The sequence below is a fragment of the Medicago sativa genome, chromosome 4, assembly GCF_051527215.1.
Source record: "Medicago sativa cultivar Bolivia chromosome 4, Bolivia_mono, whole genome shotgun sequence".
NCBI classification, from domain to species: domain Eukaryota; kingdom Viridiplantae; phylum Streptophyta; class Magnoliopsida; order Fabales; family Fabaceae; genus Medicago; species Medicago sativa.
In genome coordinates this window covers 33,165,637-33,181,074 of record NC_140752.1, presented here as the reverse complement: position 1 = coordinate 33,181,074, position 15,438 = coordinate 33,165,637, and the positions used below count along the sequence as shown (strand labels likewise).

The following is a 15,438-nucleotide window of genomic DNA, read 5'->3' as shown; positions in this document are numbered from 1 at the left end:
TTGTACAATTTGGTGCACTTATCAATTTCACTAAAATCACAATCACTTGTGTGTTTGAGCATTGAAAGTCTCTTGCTTGAGCATTGTGATTGAGCGATTGTAATATTTTGTGATCATAGTGAAATCCCTTGGAAATGCAAGGGGACTGATCCCGATTTGTGAGAGGAACCAATATAATTGCGCGCTCTTTCGCACCTTCACAAAAGTAATATTATTAATTAACTTTTATTCATCGAACACTAACTATGGAGCTTTCTTCAAAATAAAATAAAAAACACGACGTCGGCCGCTGCGATTGGGGTTACAAGAGAAGTTGCAGGCAATCTCGTTCGTTCAGGAGGAATAGGTTAGAAGAAATGAAATCATTCACAGATCTGGGCTTATCTTCTGAATTGGCGGAAGCTTGTGAAAAACAACTGTGTTGGTATTTTCCGCTTAAGATTCAGAGAGAACTGATTCCCCTTGCGCTACAAGGAAAAGATGACGTGTTTGGAATTTCCCAACCACGTTCTGGCAAGGCTGGAGCTTTTGTTCTTTATATATTGCAGGCCCTCTTAGAAGCTGGACCCAGCCCTAACCCTTTCTTTGCTTTTGTGCTCTCTCCCACAAAGGACCTTGGTTTACCAATTGCTAACAACTTTCAAGCTCTAGGTTCTCAATTTGGTCTCAAGGTTGCTCGGCTATTTGAATCGAGGGACTTGGTATATCAATCCAGTCTGATTTCACAGCAACCTCATATTATTGTCGGGACCCCTGTACAAGTCTTTAAACACCTACAACACACCCAAGGATTTTCTCTTGCTCTTGCCAGTTTAAAATACCTGGTCATACATGACGCACATCTGCTTTTGAAGGATCGCGTTCAGGAACAACTAAATGATATTTTACGAATGATTCCTAGTGAACGGAGAACATTTCTTTTTTCATCTAAAATGACAGATAAGGTCTATACCATCCAAAGTATGTGTTTAAGGAATCCTGTGAAGATTGACCTATCGTCCAAATATTCTATTCCGGACACACTGCAGCAGCAAGGTTGCTTTATGCAAGAAGAACATAAGGATTGCTACCTCGTATACACTCTCACTGAAATGATTGGAAGAACATCAATGGTATACACTCAGCATTGTGGTACAACGCTTCTTCTGGCTTTGATTCTTAAGAATCTTGGTTTCAAAGCCATCCCAATTATTAGTTATATGAGTCAGGCAAAGAAACTTGGAGCCTTGAATGCGTTCAAGTCTGGGGAGTTCAATATTCTCCTTTGTAGTGAGATAGCTAGTAAGGGACTAGATATTCCAACGGTAGATATGGTGATTAACTGCAACATTCTTTATGATCCAAACGATTATATGTACCGCGTGGGATGGACTGCTCCTGTTAATGTTGCCATTTCCTTTGTGATCCTAGATGAAGAGCGGCGATTCAAAATGATAGAGAAACATATAGGCAAGAACCTACCATTGTATCGTGCACCATTTGAGGAAGTTTTGCTTTTGGAAGGGCGTGTTAGTGAGGCTAAAAAATTAGCACAAGAGGAAATGAAAGAATCCGTTTGGAAGAGTGGAGGATATTTAGTAGAAGAAGAGGTCAAAAAGATCCCAAGTTTGAATATTGGAAATCTAGTCAAGGAAAAGAAAGAATCTGGTTGGATGGCCGAAGGATATTTTCCAAAGAAGGTTCAGGTCACAGTGGTCTCAAGTCTTTCTTAAAGGAATCACGTGAAGGATCCAGCTTCAATGTATTGCATATTATCTTAATGTGGAAGTTGGTTATTTCAAACTTTAATAAATATGCTCTGTAGCTCTAACTTGTTTTTCTTACTGTCAATCCTTTCCTTTGAAATAAAGTGGGCACTTGATCTAAAAAAAAAACTATGGAGCTTTCTTGATTTAATTTTAATTAATTTTAATAATTTAATTTTAATTAATTTTAATAAATTTAATTAATTTTAATTTAATTTTAATTTTAATAAATAAGAATAAGAAAAGAAGACATCACAGAAGAAAAACTATGATTATAAGACTTTTACTTGATAGGTAAAGACTTCCTCCATTTATAAAGACATTTTTAAACTATATTTTGTTCAATGTGAGACTCTTAATATTAACACTTTTTTCTATTACAACCAATCGAATCTTTCTTTTGAACTAAATCTTCCACCCAAGGATCTTCCAACAAAATTTGTTTCCCTTCGATCTGCCACTCCCCCCTCCAAAACCTTTCTTCATCTCTCTTCCACCATCACCACTTCCAATGTGAAATATGGCGTATCAGTTGATTATAGACACACTTAGACACACACTTACATAGTTTGCTACAGTTTGTGTGAATATGTTATTTTCTAACTAAAAATGATGCAGGACAGTAACAATTAAGGACCACCCTCACTTATCAGACATGACTTCTGGTAATACCATCCATTTTTTCCTCATTAATACTTATTAGAGATTACTTATTTGACTAGCACTAATTAATAATTCGTTACACTTGAAACCTTGATGTTGAATAGTGATTATATATACCGTTATTGTCACTGTGCTTTTAAATATTATGCACAGCCTGAAGAAAAATGTTGTAGATAATGAGTCTAAAATAACTGCTATATATATATAAGCATGGGGTATATAAGTTCATATACTTATGGAGGTAATTGTTTTTATTTTTGAAATTTATGAACTCTGTGATTTCAACAATTGTGTATAATTACACCTACTATTTAAATGCGTCGCAGGTGATGCCGTAGATGCATCTTCCCTTGTTGTCACTATGAGCTGAATTGAACTTGTGATGTTATGAATCTATATTAGTGATATTGTTCATCATTTTCACTTTTTGTTGAAGTATAAAACCTGCATAATCTCTATTACCAACACTTCCTTTTTCACTACTCACATTAAAACTGTGTATAATCTATGTGTTATGGGGTCTTGTGACCTGTGAGTGACGGTTGAATTGGGACAAATTTGCTTTGAGATATAAAATAATAAGACAATGGTTAATGACTAGTCTGAACTCTGAAGTTCCTTGCTCTTCTCCATGGTTAAATTTTCTATTGGTTTTCATTGCACTGATTAGGCTCCTTGACTATCACCATACATTGGAAGATCAAATGTCTAATTATGTAATGCAAATTAATAAAATAAAAAAAAAAATTATATCTTAAGTTTGAATTCTTGGATTTCAACTGTACATTTGAACTATATCAGTCTTCAAGTTTGAGAAACTTTTTCCATCGTCAACATGAGTTTGGAATTGGATGCATGTACACACTTGAAAGAGATTTTAGGACTCAATTGTATGCTTGAAAAAAGAGATTGTATCCAATTGGATAAACAATTAACAATCACATGTTTATATTTCCCAGATATACTACAAAACTGAACTCAAGCAAACATGTTATGATTGAGATAGCATAATCTATCAATTTTAATGATCATAAGGAATTACATATTCCTTTTTGAATTGTTCAATATTGACTCTGTCTGTTACTAGCCAATTTAGATTTTTCAGATGATGCATACACTCTCTGGCAAGGAAAACAAAATAATGCTTAGATTTCTATCAAAAGGAAAAACAACATTAATATTATCGCAAATGCAAATTTTAATTTTTGAGGACTGAAACCATTACTCTCGGACATAAACATACATAACAGTGTCTCGTTCAACCAACAGGATTAACAACGTTATTTAAACGCGGTTTGGATTGGCGGTTCAGTTTTCTAGTTCTTTTGAAGAGTCTGAGTAGCAAACCTTCCAAGCCAAAAGTCATCACACTCAAAATACTGCAAGTCCCAATAAGCTATTTCTCCTACATGCTTCATTCCTTTTTGACAAACGTCCCACTCAAAAATTCCATAATTTAAAATTTCAATTTTTACCCGTTACCAACCTTGATGGTGTCAAGACGATATCCTTTGAAAATGATTTCATTTCTAATTTTTATGTACACCAAAACACTAGCGGACCAAACTGTCATCATCAGACACATTGATAATCTCCTCCTGAAATTCAGCTAGGTATTCAAACTGCAAAAAATGAGATATTTCATCATATGTCAACACGGTAAATAGCCGCAATCAATTATACATTGAAGAACAAGTGATTTGTTGTTTCAAATTCACCACAACCACTTCACTAAAAACTATTTACAAGCAATATTATTATTTAACTAACTCTTAATCAATCATTTGTCAATGTTTGATCTTGCGTCGGGGAATCTGCTGCAAAACTCGAACAAAAAGGAGAAGATGATGGTGTTTACACATAATTTCAAAAGCATGTGTGGATACACTAAACTTTAGGTTCAATTCCCCCACCCCCCACGAGTTTATGCCAACCGAAAGCAAAAGAGTATTGTGTCGAATATCTTTCAAGATAATTTGGAGACCTTGAGATGAATTGGACAATCAAATCAAACATATCAAACAATAATATTTTCTAGAATAAAAGAAGAAATGCTTTAATTTATTTTCAACAAAAGTTTTGGGTTATGAATCATGAATTTCCGTTCACATGGTTTCTCTTCCTATAGTGTTACTCTATTTATAGATAGACTTTTATACCATACTTGAAAAGGGAAACATCTTTTTATGAGTTTGTAACAATGTTATATCTGAAAAGGTGTATAACAATTTGTTCAAAATTAAACACCCAAGATTAAAATGGTCAAGTTGTCACAAGAGGCTCCCTTTCGTTGGTTTGTCCTAAGTTTAAATCCTAGCAGGTGTAGTGTTTCATATTTTATTTTATTTTTATTCCGTTGATTAATTAACAAAATAAAAACATAAGTGATCAAACTCATCATGACCTTCGCAAACCACATTGTTAATTGAATCTCATTACTTTATTTTAACCATTGCATCATTCCAAATTTATATTTTAAAAATCGTGGTGAGTAAGAACTTGTGCAAGAATAAGAAGAACAAATGATGTCTGATTTCAAATTCACTAGACCCAACAATAAAAAAAAAAATATATCAAAAAAATATTATTAATTAAGTTTTAATCACAGTTACCAGAAACATCTCTTAGAGGGCTCAAAGCTTAAGAGATATTTCTAATTGTATAGTGATTAAGAACACATACACAACATTAATCGAGGAGGCCTTTCCACATTTATAAACACAATTTCAAATAACATTTTATATATCCAATATGGGACTCATAACATCAACCCTCATTTTTCTATAGCAGCTATCTTACACAACCTATTGAGTCTTTCTTTTAAACTAAATCTATAAAAAAATATGTGTGATGGTCGGATTAGGCAAGTGCACCAAATCATTTACCAAATAATAAAGTGATAAGTAGAGTATCGTATCCACATAGATTGTCCTTTCGTCTAAACAATCCGCATTACTTATTTGGGAACAAAATAATAAATAAAGAGATAATGGTTTAGAGATTTGAAATTGAACATGTTTGCAACAGAGCAAAGATTGCAGTATGTTAGCGGCGTTTATGATACTTTGAATCCCCTCTATTCATTTGTTGGAATTAATTAACAGTCAAGTCACGTTCAATTATTCTAAGTAGACTATCTAAGTTATGAGTTCGTCGGGACGTGATAACCTAATCAGCTATCATTTTTGCACCTGATGGTCGCACGGTGATCCTTACATGCGGGGTCCTACTCTCTCATAGATTTTGGTCTATCCCTCCGCCTATTGAGTTGCACCTGCTGGTCACACGGCAATCCTTACGTGTGGCGTCTTACTCCCTTAGGGGTAATTGAAACATAAACTTAAATTAAAGTTATAAATATCCAAATGTATGATTTCCAGTGTTCCTAAAGGTTCTCTCATCTACGAATCTTATAGAAGTACATATCACACTCTCCCTATCGGTAGTTCTACAAACAGGCACCTATCACCGTCTACCTTACCAAGGTGCGAGGAGAATGGAGTTATTGGGCTGATTTAAGTCGTGAAGTCACTTGTTTCCTTAGTTACTAACAAGTTACTACCTGATTTTAGCAGATGTTCATCAATATTAGGTATGTCACCTCCCTAAGTACTTACTATCAGGGTACGCTCGCTTTCGGTTTGTTTCGCTAGTTACTAATTAATAACTTCCTGGTTAGACATATATGAATATCAGTATTAGACCATGTCACTACCTAAGTGCCTAAATCAGGGTTATGCTTCAGAGGAGACAAATCTTACGCATTACAATAAAACTAAATAGCGAAGAGAAAATAACTGAATAAAAGACTTTAAATTAAATAATTATCCAACAAACAAAATAGAGGTTCATCTTAGAATTCAAGCCCAAAAATATTTAGTTACCCATGGTAACTAAAGACATATTACAAAAGAAATAAAACATACCCTAGAATTTTTTAAAGGTTTTTTTGTTTGTTAATATATTTGCATATTAAAAAAATGGTTATAATTATATTGTACATTTAAATATATAGTTTTTTTATTAACGTATCTCAGCCGTATCGTATCTTGATTTTTGAAATTTTCCTGTATCGATGTATCAATGCAGTATCGTATCCGTATCGTATCTTGTATCTGGGTGTCACAGTTGTAGAGTCTTCATATCATTTAAGAAATTCTCATGTTACAAGAACTGATACGAAGGTCATTTTTAATATCTAAATATTTTTTTTTATGAGTCAGGATCAGTTGACACAGGTGTCAATGGATTCGTTGACACCAAATCCTATCCGTCCTTTTTTTCATCTTAATGGCTCATATTTATTTGCTTTAGTTGTTCACGTGCACACTCTTTAGGAGATAAATGAAACCACACCCCTCTTCTTCTTCCTGAACTCACGTCTGTGTATTTATTTATTTTTTTCAGAAATAGTTTGATCATAACTTTTCTTAATTTTGATTTCATTGCCGTAAAAGAATACAATAAAAGTCGTAATTACATTTCTCATTGTTTTTATCTTAAAATATTGATATGATCCAATTTGTGATATGATAGGCATGCTTTGTTTTTATCGATTTGTCCAGGAAAAGGGAATAATATTTGTAATTATGTTTCTCACAATTTTAAAGCTTTACCAAACTTCACTTTTTAGTTAACATGATTATCAAATTTCATTGTTATTATCAATAATCTCTATTGATTGATTGGCTTCCCTAATTTTATTTTATATGATCAACTTCCCCCTTCTAATTTTAATGTTTAAAATCAAGCATATTACGACAAATGAATATTATAATGGAGGAAAAGTATGGATTATCATTCCTACAAAGTTTTAAAATTTCGTTGCAATGGAAGTTATAAGACTGATGTTTTGAATGGCCGCTAGAAAATAGAGAGAATTGATACTATCAACCAAGAATCAAAACCTCAAACACGAGGAGAGTGTAGGAGACCACCCCCGTTCTAGTTATGGTGTGATTGATTGTCAGCCGTTGGATTAAAAAATTGGATGGATAGGATTTGGTGTTAACGGATCATGTCTCTTTTTTTATAATTCAAACGCAAAAATGATTTATTTTTATTTTGTTGTACGTGTTATAAACACTATTTTAAAATTCACAATATATATATATATATATATATATATATATATATATATATATATATATATATATATATATATAGAGGCTAATGATAACATGTGCCCCAAGGGCACATTTTAAGGAATTTAAATGGAAATAATGGTCTCAAAAGTTGTGCATTCAACCTTATTCGATTTTTTAGAGTCAAAATTTTGATCTTTTCTATGAAAAACTTCTAATTTTGGATTCTTTAACTTGTGCCCTTAGGGCACAAGATAACATGACCCATATATATATATATATATATATATATATATATATATATATATATATATATATATATATATATATATATATATATATATAGGGTTATGTTACAAGCCACCCTTTGGTGGTGCCTTTTATCAAGTCACACCTTAAGGTGTGATTTTCACTTTTTAGTTATAACTTTGATAAAAGACACCTTCCTAAAAGTAAGTTGGTGTCTTTTCGCAAATGCTCATAGAGTAACTTGATAAAAGACACCTTCATAAAAGGTGTCTTCTATCATAACCTATATATATATATATATATATATATATATATATATATATATATATATATATATATATATATCGGGGGTATATTGACTCTAAGAGTAAATCTTTACCGTTACTCCTAATCCCAACCATTAATTTTCTTTTAATCTGATGGTTTAAAACTAATTACCATTCTAATAACGTGAACCCTCTTTCTCATCCTTTTTTAAGTTCACTACTAAAACTCTTGTGCTTTTTTAAGTTCACTACTACACCTCTTATGCAACCATGTAACACCTTTGCTTCGTACTCTTGACTTGTTGTGGCAATTAAACCATATTTGGAATGCTCCCGCATAATTTTGTAGCAATGAATTGTTACTATGAAAGCTTTCTCCGCATAATTGTCTATGTTATTATTCAGGTATGTGTGCAGGTTTAGAAAGGAACCCTATTTTTTCTACCAAAAAAAAAACCCCTATTTTATCATGATAACTGCACTAACACGGAATTGGAAAAAGAGATTGAATCAAACAGAGAAGAATTTCCTTTATAGATTCCGACAGGAGTTGAAATTTATCCATCTAGAGCGTGTTGTTGTTTTCCATGGGTGCCGTGAAAGAGAGAAAGTAGAGAAGAGGCGTGATGACTGTTAAGGAGCAATGAGTAATTAATCCTTGCATGATACTCTCTCTGTTCCTTTTTAACTGTCAGAAAATTTTTGTTCCTATTTAACTCTCACTTTCAAAGTTCAATACAACATTAAATGTTGTTTTACCAATATTACCATTATATATTTATTGCGAGGAGAGAAACATATGAAATGAAATATTAAATAAATAAGGTCATTATAGTAAAAACAAAAACAATTGTATCAAAAGTAGTAACATTTATTGATTGTCTTGGTTTGTGTAAGATGTGAAAAAGTGACAATTAAAAAGGAACAAATGTAGTACAAGATGCTTATTAAAAGCATAATAAATCAAGTTTTGTTGAATCCAAGATTTAAACGTAGGACGAAAAAGATTTGAGGCCTTAAAATTGACCAACTAATCTAGATAAATATTGATTTTTTTTTGGTTTTTTCTACATTACCCTCTCTTGTTTAGGGGGTATTTACCCCTTCAAGTTATCAACCAATCAAAATGTAATATCCAAATGTAACATTAATTGTCAAATAAATGAGTCAATTTTTTCTATAAAAAAATGAATTTTAATAAGGTAACTTTTAATTTTTATTTAATTATATTTAGGTATACAATCTTAATTAATTTACACTATAGGGCTTGTAACAATTAAAATTTCACATCAAATTCAACCCATCATGGCTGTGTTTGGTAACACGAATAAGCTAGCTTATAGCATGTTGGACTAGCTTATAAGTTTGTTTTGATATAATAAGATGTGTTGGGTAAAAAACTTTTTCCACTAACTTATAGCGTTTTTTGAGAAACTATTTCAAATAGCTTTTGAGCTTATAGCTGGTCGTTTTTTATATTTTCTTTCAATTTTAACCCTATTAATTTAATTTAATTATTTTTTAATAAAACAACATGTTCATGGGTTAAAAAATAATGGCCAAGTTCATAGCTTATTTTTTAATAAAACAACTATCACGTTTTCTCCTTTGAAAAAAAACTGTCATGCTTTATTTTATTTTTTAACTAGTAATAGACCCCCGTGCGGTTACGCACGGGTCACGTAACATTGTGGTAATCATATAAAAAATAATTGCTTTGTTAGTACTATCAAATGTTTTTTTTCATATATTATATGTAAAAAATGTTAAATATTTGAATCGTGTATGTTGTGGAATTTATTTTCTATGTACACGAAAACAAATTTTTATATACACATATAAGAAAGCCAATAAAATAAATTTTTTAAAACTCATGATTATTTTCAAAATATCAACATCAATGTAGTGTTTCTATTAAATAACTTTTTATTTTATATGCAAAACACCGTTCAATGTTTTCACCGTACCCGTTGTAGATTTTATGTGATTTTTCTGCAGAAATAATTTTTTATGTTAATATATGAGAAAGTTGATATGATAAAATCGTAGAAACTCATTAATATTGTCAAAATATAAACATTAATATAGTGTTTCTATTGAATAACTTTTTATTTTATATGCAAAACACCGTTCAATATTTGCACCGCTCTCGTTGCAGATTTTATGTGTTTATATATGCATAAATAAATTTTTATGTACATATATGAGAAAATCGATATGATAAAATTTTGAAAACTCGTGACTATTTTCAAAATATCAACATCGATGTAATGTTTCTATTAAATAACTTTTTATTTTATATTTAAAATACCGATAAATATTTGCACCGCACTCGTTGAAGATTTTATATACTTTATGCAGAAGATTTTTTTTTTTAACAATATGTAATAGTCAATATGATAAAATTTAGAAAACTCGTGACTATTTTTAAAATATCAACGTCACTGTATTGTTTCTCCAAAATACCATTAAATATTTACACCGCACTAATTGTAGACTTTATGTGCTTATATCTCCAAAATCAAATTTCATGTATACCGATATGAGAAAGTTGATATGCTTAAATTTTGAAAACTAATGATTACTTTAAAAAATTTAACATTATTGTATCGTTTCTATTAATTTTTTAAATATGCAAATTATTAAGATTAAGAGATTAAAATAGATGAAAACAAAATGACGATATAGAGAATTAGTTAGGCTTGGAAGTGATAAATCTGAAAAATGAAGATACATAGAGAATTAGTTAGGCTAGAAAGATAAACAAAAATATATATAAAAAAATTTCAAAATGAATAAATTTGAATTTTATTTTGTAAAATGACGATTAAACCCATAAAATTAAGAAGATTGTGAGGATAATTATGAAATTTTACTCGAGTAAAATTTTCTAATTTTCTTATTATAGTATTAGTAGTAGTAGATTAGTAGTAAAAGTAGACATTTAAATTTGTGGTGTGGAATTGAAAAAATAGTTGTCCGTAATTATCATGATAATATATTGGCTTTTAAGAAGGACAATTATGAAATTTTGTTGGATTTTGATTTTGATATTTTTTTTAATAAATATATTGTTTTTTTAATAATTTTTTTATATATTGTTAGTAGATTAAAAAAACAAATAATATTTAAAATTTTAGAGTATTCTAAAGACTTATTAATTTTGCAACAAAAATACAAATATTGGTGGAAATTTGTTATATCAACTTATCCGTGGAAGTACAAATTAGGAACAATTTTTTTTTTTTGTAGAGAAAAATTTGGCTACACCTTTTTGTTTTTAATTAAAAAACAAATAATGTTTTAAAAGTATTCCAAAAACTTATTAATTTTGCATCCTAAAAAATAGGGTTAAATATGTTTTTGGTCCCTATAAAATGGCCACCTTCTAAGTTTAGTCCTTACTTAATTTTAATAGCTTTTTTAATCCCTACAAAAAAAAATTTACTTATAATTTTAGTCCCTGCTAAAATAGATTTTGTTTAATTATCCTTAAACTCTTAAATTTTTTAACGATTCTTTTTATACAAGTTTAGAACACTATGAAAGGTTCATTTACTAAAATCTATAATTTTTTAACATGAAATAAATTAAATATGAATTTTTTAAAACGACAAAAGTTTAAGATATAAGTAATAAAAATATGGACGTAGAAATCAAATTTTTGCGATATTTTTTTCGGAGGACCTTTTAATAACGTTCTTAACACGCCTGTAAAAAATTGTTGAAAAATTTAAGAGTTTAAGCATAAATTAAACAAATTTGGATTGAGTAAGGACTAATATTGAGTGTAGAAATTTTTTGAAGGGATTAAAAATGCTATTAAAATTAATTAAGGACTAAACTTACAAAGTCGCAATTTTGTAGGGACCAAAAACATAATTAACCCTAAAAAATAAATATTTATGGGTTGAATTTGATGTGAAATTTTAATTGTTACAAGCCCTATAGTGTAAATTAATTAAGATTGTATACCTAAATATAATTAAATAAAAATTAAAAGTTACCTTTTTAAAATTGATTTTTTTTATAGAAAAATTGACTCATTTACTTGACATTTAATGTTACATTTGTATATTACTTTTTGATTGGTTGATATCTTGAAAGGGTAAATACCCCCTAAACAAGAGAGGGTAATCTAGGTTTCACCTTTTTTTTTTTGAAAGAAAGATAAATATTGATAGATATTGATTATTGACATGTCATATTATATATTTATAGTTAAATTGACTTATTTTGATGCATTTTTTAACCTAAAATCTTGAGGCCTAAAACCCTTGCTTAAGTGGCTTGGCCCTTAGGCCAACCTTGAACACTTCTTAATATATATATATATATATATATATATATATATATATATATATATATATATATATATATATATCGGTTTCCAAAGTTTGGAATCCACGTGTTTTTTTTTTGTGGTGGCCGAGGTTTGAACCCCGGATCTTGCATATATTATGCTGAATCCACATGTTTAAAATATTATAAAAATATCTTCCAAAATAAATTAGATATTTTAACAAAAAATGAATTAAATATGAATTTTTATTACGCTAACGTGTGTGTCTATATATATATATATATATATATATATATATATATATATATATATATATATATATATATATATATATATATATAATTGATTATGTTTCTTTGTATAGATTAATATATAGTACACAAATATAATTTAGTTAACACCATATAAAAAGAGTAGTATCCCTCCAAAGAAAAAAGTGTAGAAGAATAATATCTAAAGCTTGTGACATAAGCAACTTAGTGTAAGAGTGGAGTTGCAATCAAATGACAGATCGTTACATCATAGTTGTAATTGCCAATTACTCAAGTATACTGTGAGGTTTATTGGAATATTCCCGGCATATTTGAATTAGTATGTGAGGTTTATTTTAGAGTAAGATTCAGGTGAATTATATTGTGGGAAAACCTGGTATTGAATGGTTAGATAATTAGATTAATAACAACAAAGTTAATAGATGAAATATACAGATTGTTCAAGAGTCTTATACTGACATACATAATCAGGTTACCTTGTTCTAGATTTATACTGCCAAAATTGGAATCCAGTTAGCCATCACAAGTAAAAAGAAAAAGCCGTTCACTTTGTATTCGTAAGAAAAATTATATGTTGATTTAGTGCAGATGGATGATTTGTGTACTTGTTGCGGTTATTTTTTATATTATGTAACGGTTTCTTTTCTAAACCAGCAAATTTGGTAGTTGTTTGAATTGGTAGTTTAAACTTTAAAGGGGAAATAAAGGGCATATTTGTCAAAATAAAATTCATGTAAATAAAGGTTACGGTTACCACTTATAAAGAGACAACATTGGAACCGTTTTCACAAACACAAGACCCGCTTTTGAAATCAAAAACACATACACAAGTAACCGAAACCTCATAAAACAAAAACCTTTGTGTCACTCAAAAAAAAAATGTCTGAATTGGTTTTGAAAGCAAAACTCAAAGAACTCGAATCAATTCTCACTGAAGGAATACTACGTGATCCACATGCACACAAAGAAATAGAACAAAAATTTGCATTCATGTCAAACCTTATACATGCTGAATTTGAATCATCTGATCCATCATCAAATCCACATTTGAACCAATGTTACCAAAGGTTCAAATCATTGAAGAATTCTTTTAATGATAGGGACAAGGATTCTATTTCACATTTCACAACATTTACGAATCCTGAATTCGACAAGGATTCTTTATCCAATTCTAATTCTACATCTTCTTTCAATGAGTCTTGTTTAAATGATGAGACACTTGATGAGAATGGTATGATTTTTTTCGATAAACCGGATAAACTTTTCCCCGAATTTGTTGGTGAGAAGGCTATTGTGAAATTTAGAGGAAATGGGGTGGAGAAAGTTGGTGGTGGGAAAATTGGAAAATTTTTCTTTCATGATGCTGAGGATTCTTTTGAAGATTTTGGTATGGAAAAGGAAGGTATGGAAATTGAATCTTGTTTAAAAGAAAAGGAAAACAAGTATAAGAAATTGAAAAGAGAAGGAAGAGGAAAAAGTGGATTTGGGAAGAATTGTTGTGCATTGGTTAGTGGAGTTTGCATTGGCATGATTTTGATGGGGTTTATTATGGTGAATCTTTCTGGTTGCTTTGAATATGGGGAACAAACAAGTTTTGTTATTCCAACATAGGAGGAAAGTATTGGTAAACTTTGCATTTCAATATCTATTGTATAGTTTTTATTTACTTCTATGATTTTCTCATTTCTTGTTGTAGTTATATGATTTGATTTGATTTGTAATTTGGATATAGATCAGTTCATTCTATTATTTTATTAAGCATAATCAAACTGATCATCTATGCTTTTTTATTCTTCCCAAATACATGTTTATGGATGGATATATCGTAATAGTTATTGTATTAAAATTAATTTTGGGTAATGATATTACTAAAAGAAAACTAACAAAAATAAACTAACAATATCGGTTGATAATTGTAGGATGATGCTAACTTGTGTCAGTGCATGCATGTTAAGAAATCCATAAATAGTAATTATATATATTTTGAAGACGGTTAACGGTTTGTTTAACGAAATGACTAAATTGAAAAAAAATAAAGTTGTTTAAGGACTTTTTTTACAAGAGTAATAGTTTAAGGACTTGAATAATGAATATTATAACTTCTTTTTTTTAGTCCAGAAATAAAAGATGTATGAAGTGCTCATCCTAACCTGTTAGTAATTAAGAAACATTGATTTCCCCTGGAAACAACAGTGCGTACAGATTGTGGTATTGTGGCTGTAATCTGCAGTAGTTGAAAAATCATTTTACCATCAATGTTTGCTACGTTTTATAAAGAATTGAGATTTCCCTCATCACGAATACTTAAGATGACAGAAAGATATTAAAATGAGGTAGCAATTTTATTTCCAAGAAAGGACTTACTGTGTTGGAAGAAGTGGAGTATCAGTATGTTAGGCTCCACAATCTCACCAAGAACCAGAATTCCTTCACCAGAGCTATCTCCTCTAAGACAATGAGAGAATACTCCATAAGCAATCCCTTGTGATCGATGAGAGCTGGGAGATCACAGACATTTGATGTTACCCAAATCCAAAAATACCATCAACTGCTCTGTCAGATTTTGTCAAGTCTCCACTCTGCTGATTACTGCAACTGCTTGATTCACAAAGTAACGGTTTCCGAAATTAGATTAAACCAATAAACACAAGGAAAAAAAACGAAATGCTATCAAATATCAACCATTTCAGGCTCATGAGAGCTCAAATATCAACGCCATCATCCGCCACATTTTCAACCATATCACTCTATGTCTATTGAATAAAAAAAATAACAAGGAAAAAATAAATAATTAACTTGTGCAGCAGGCTAAGAAAGGAAAAAAAAATAGCGCAAAAATTCAAAAATTGGGCATCA

The 15,438-nt window shown here is 30.1% G+C and overlaps 1 pseudogene; it reads left to right on the top strand.

The window, feature by feature from the left end:
* Positions 1-349: 349 nt before the first annotated feature.
* LOC146928877 (DEAD-box ATP-dependent RNA helicase 10 pseudogene) lies at positions 350-1,798 on the top strand (annotated as a pseudogene).
* Positions 1,799-15,438: the final 13,640 nt, after the last annotated feature.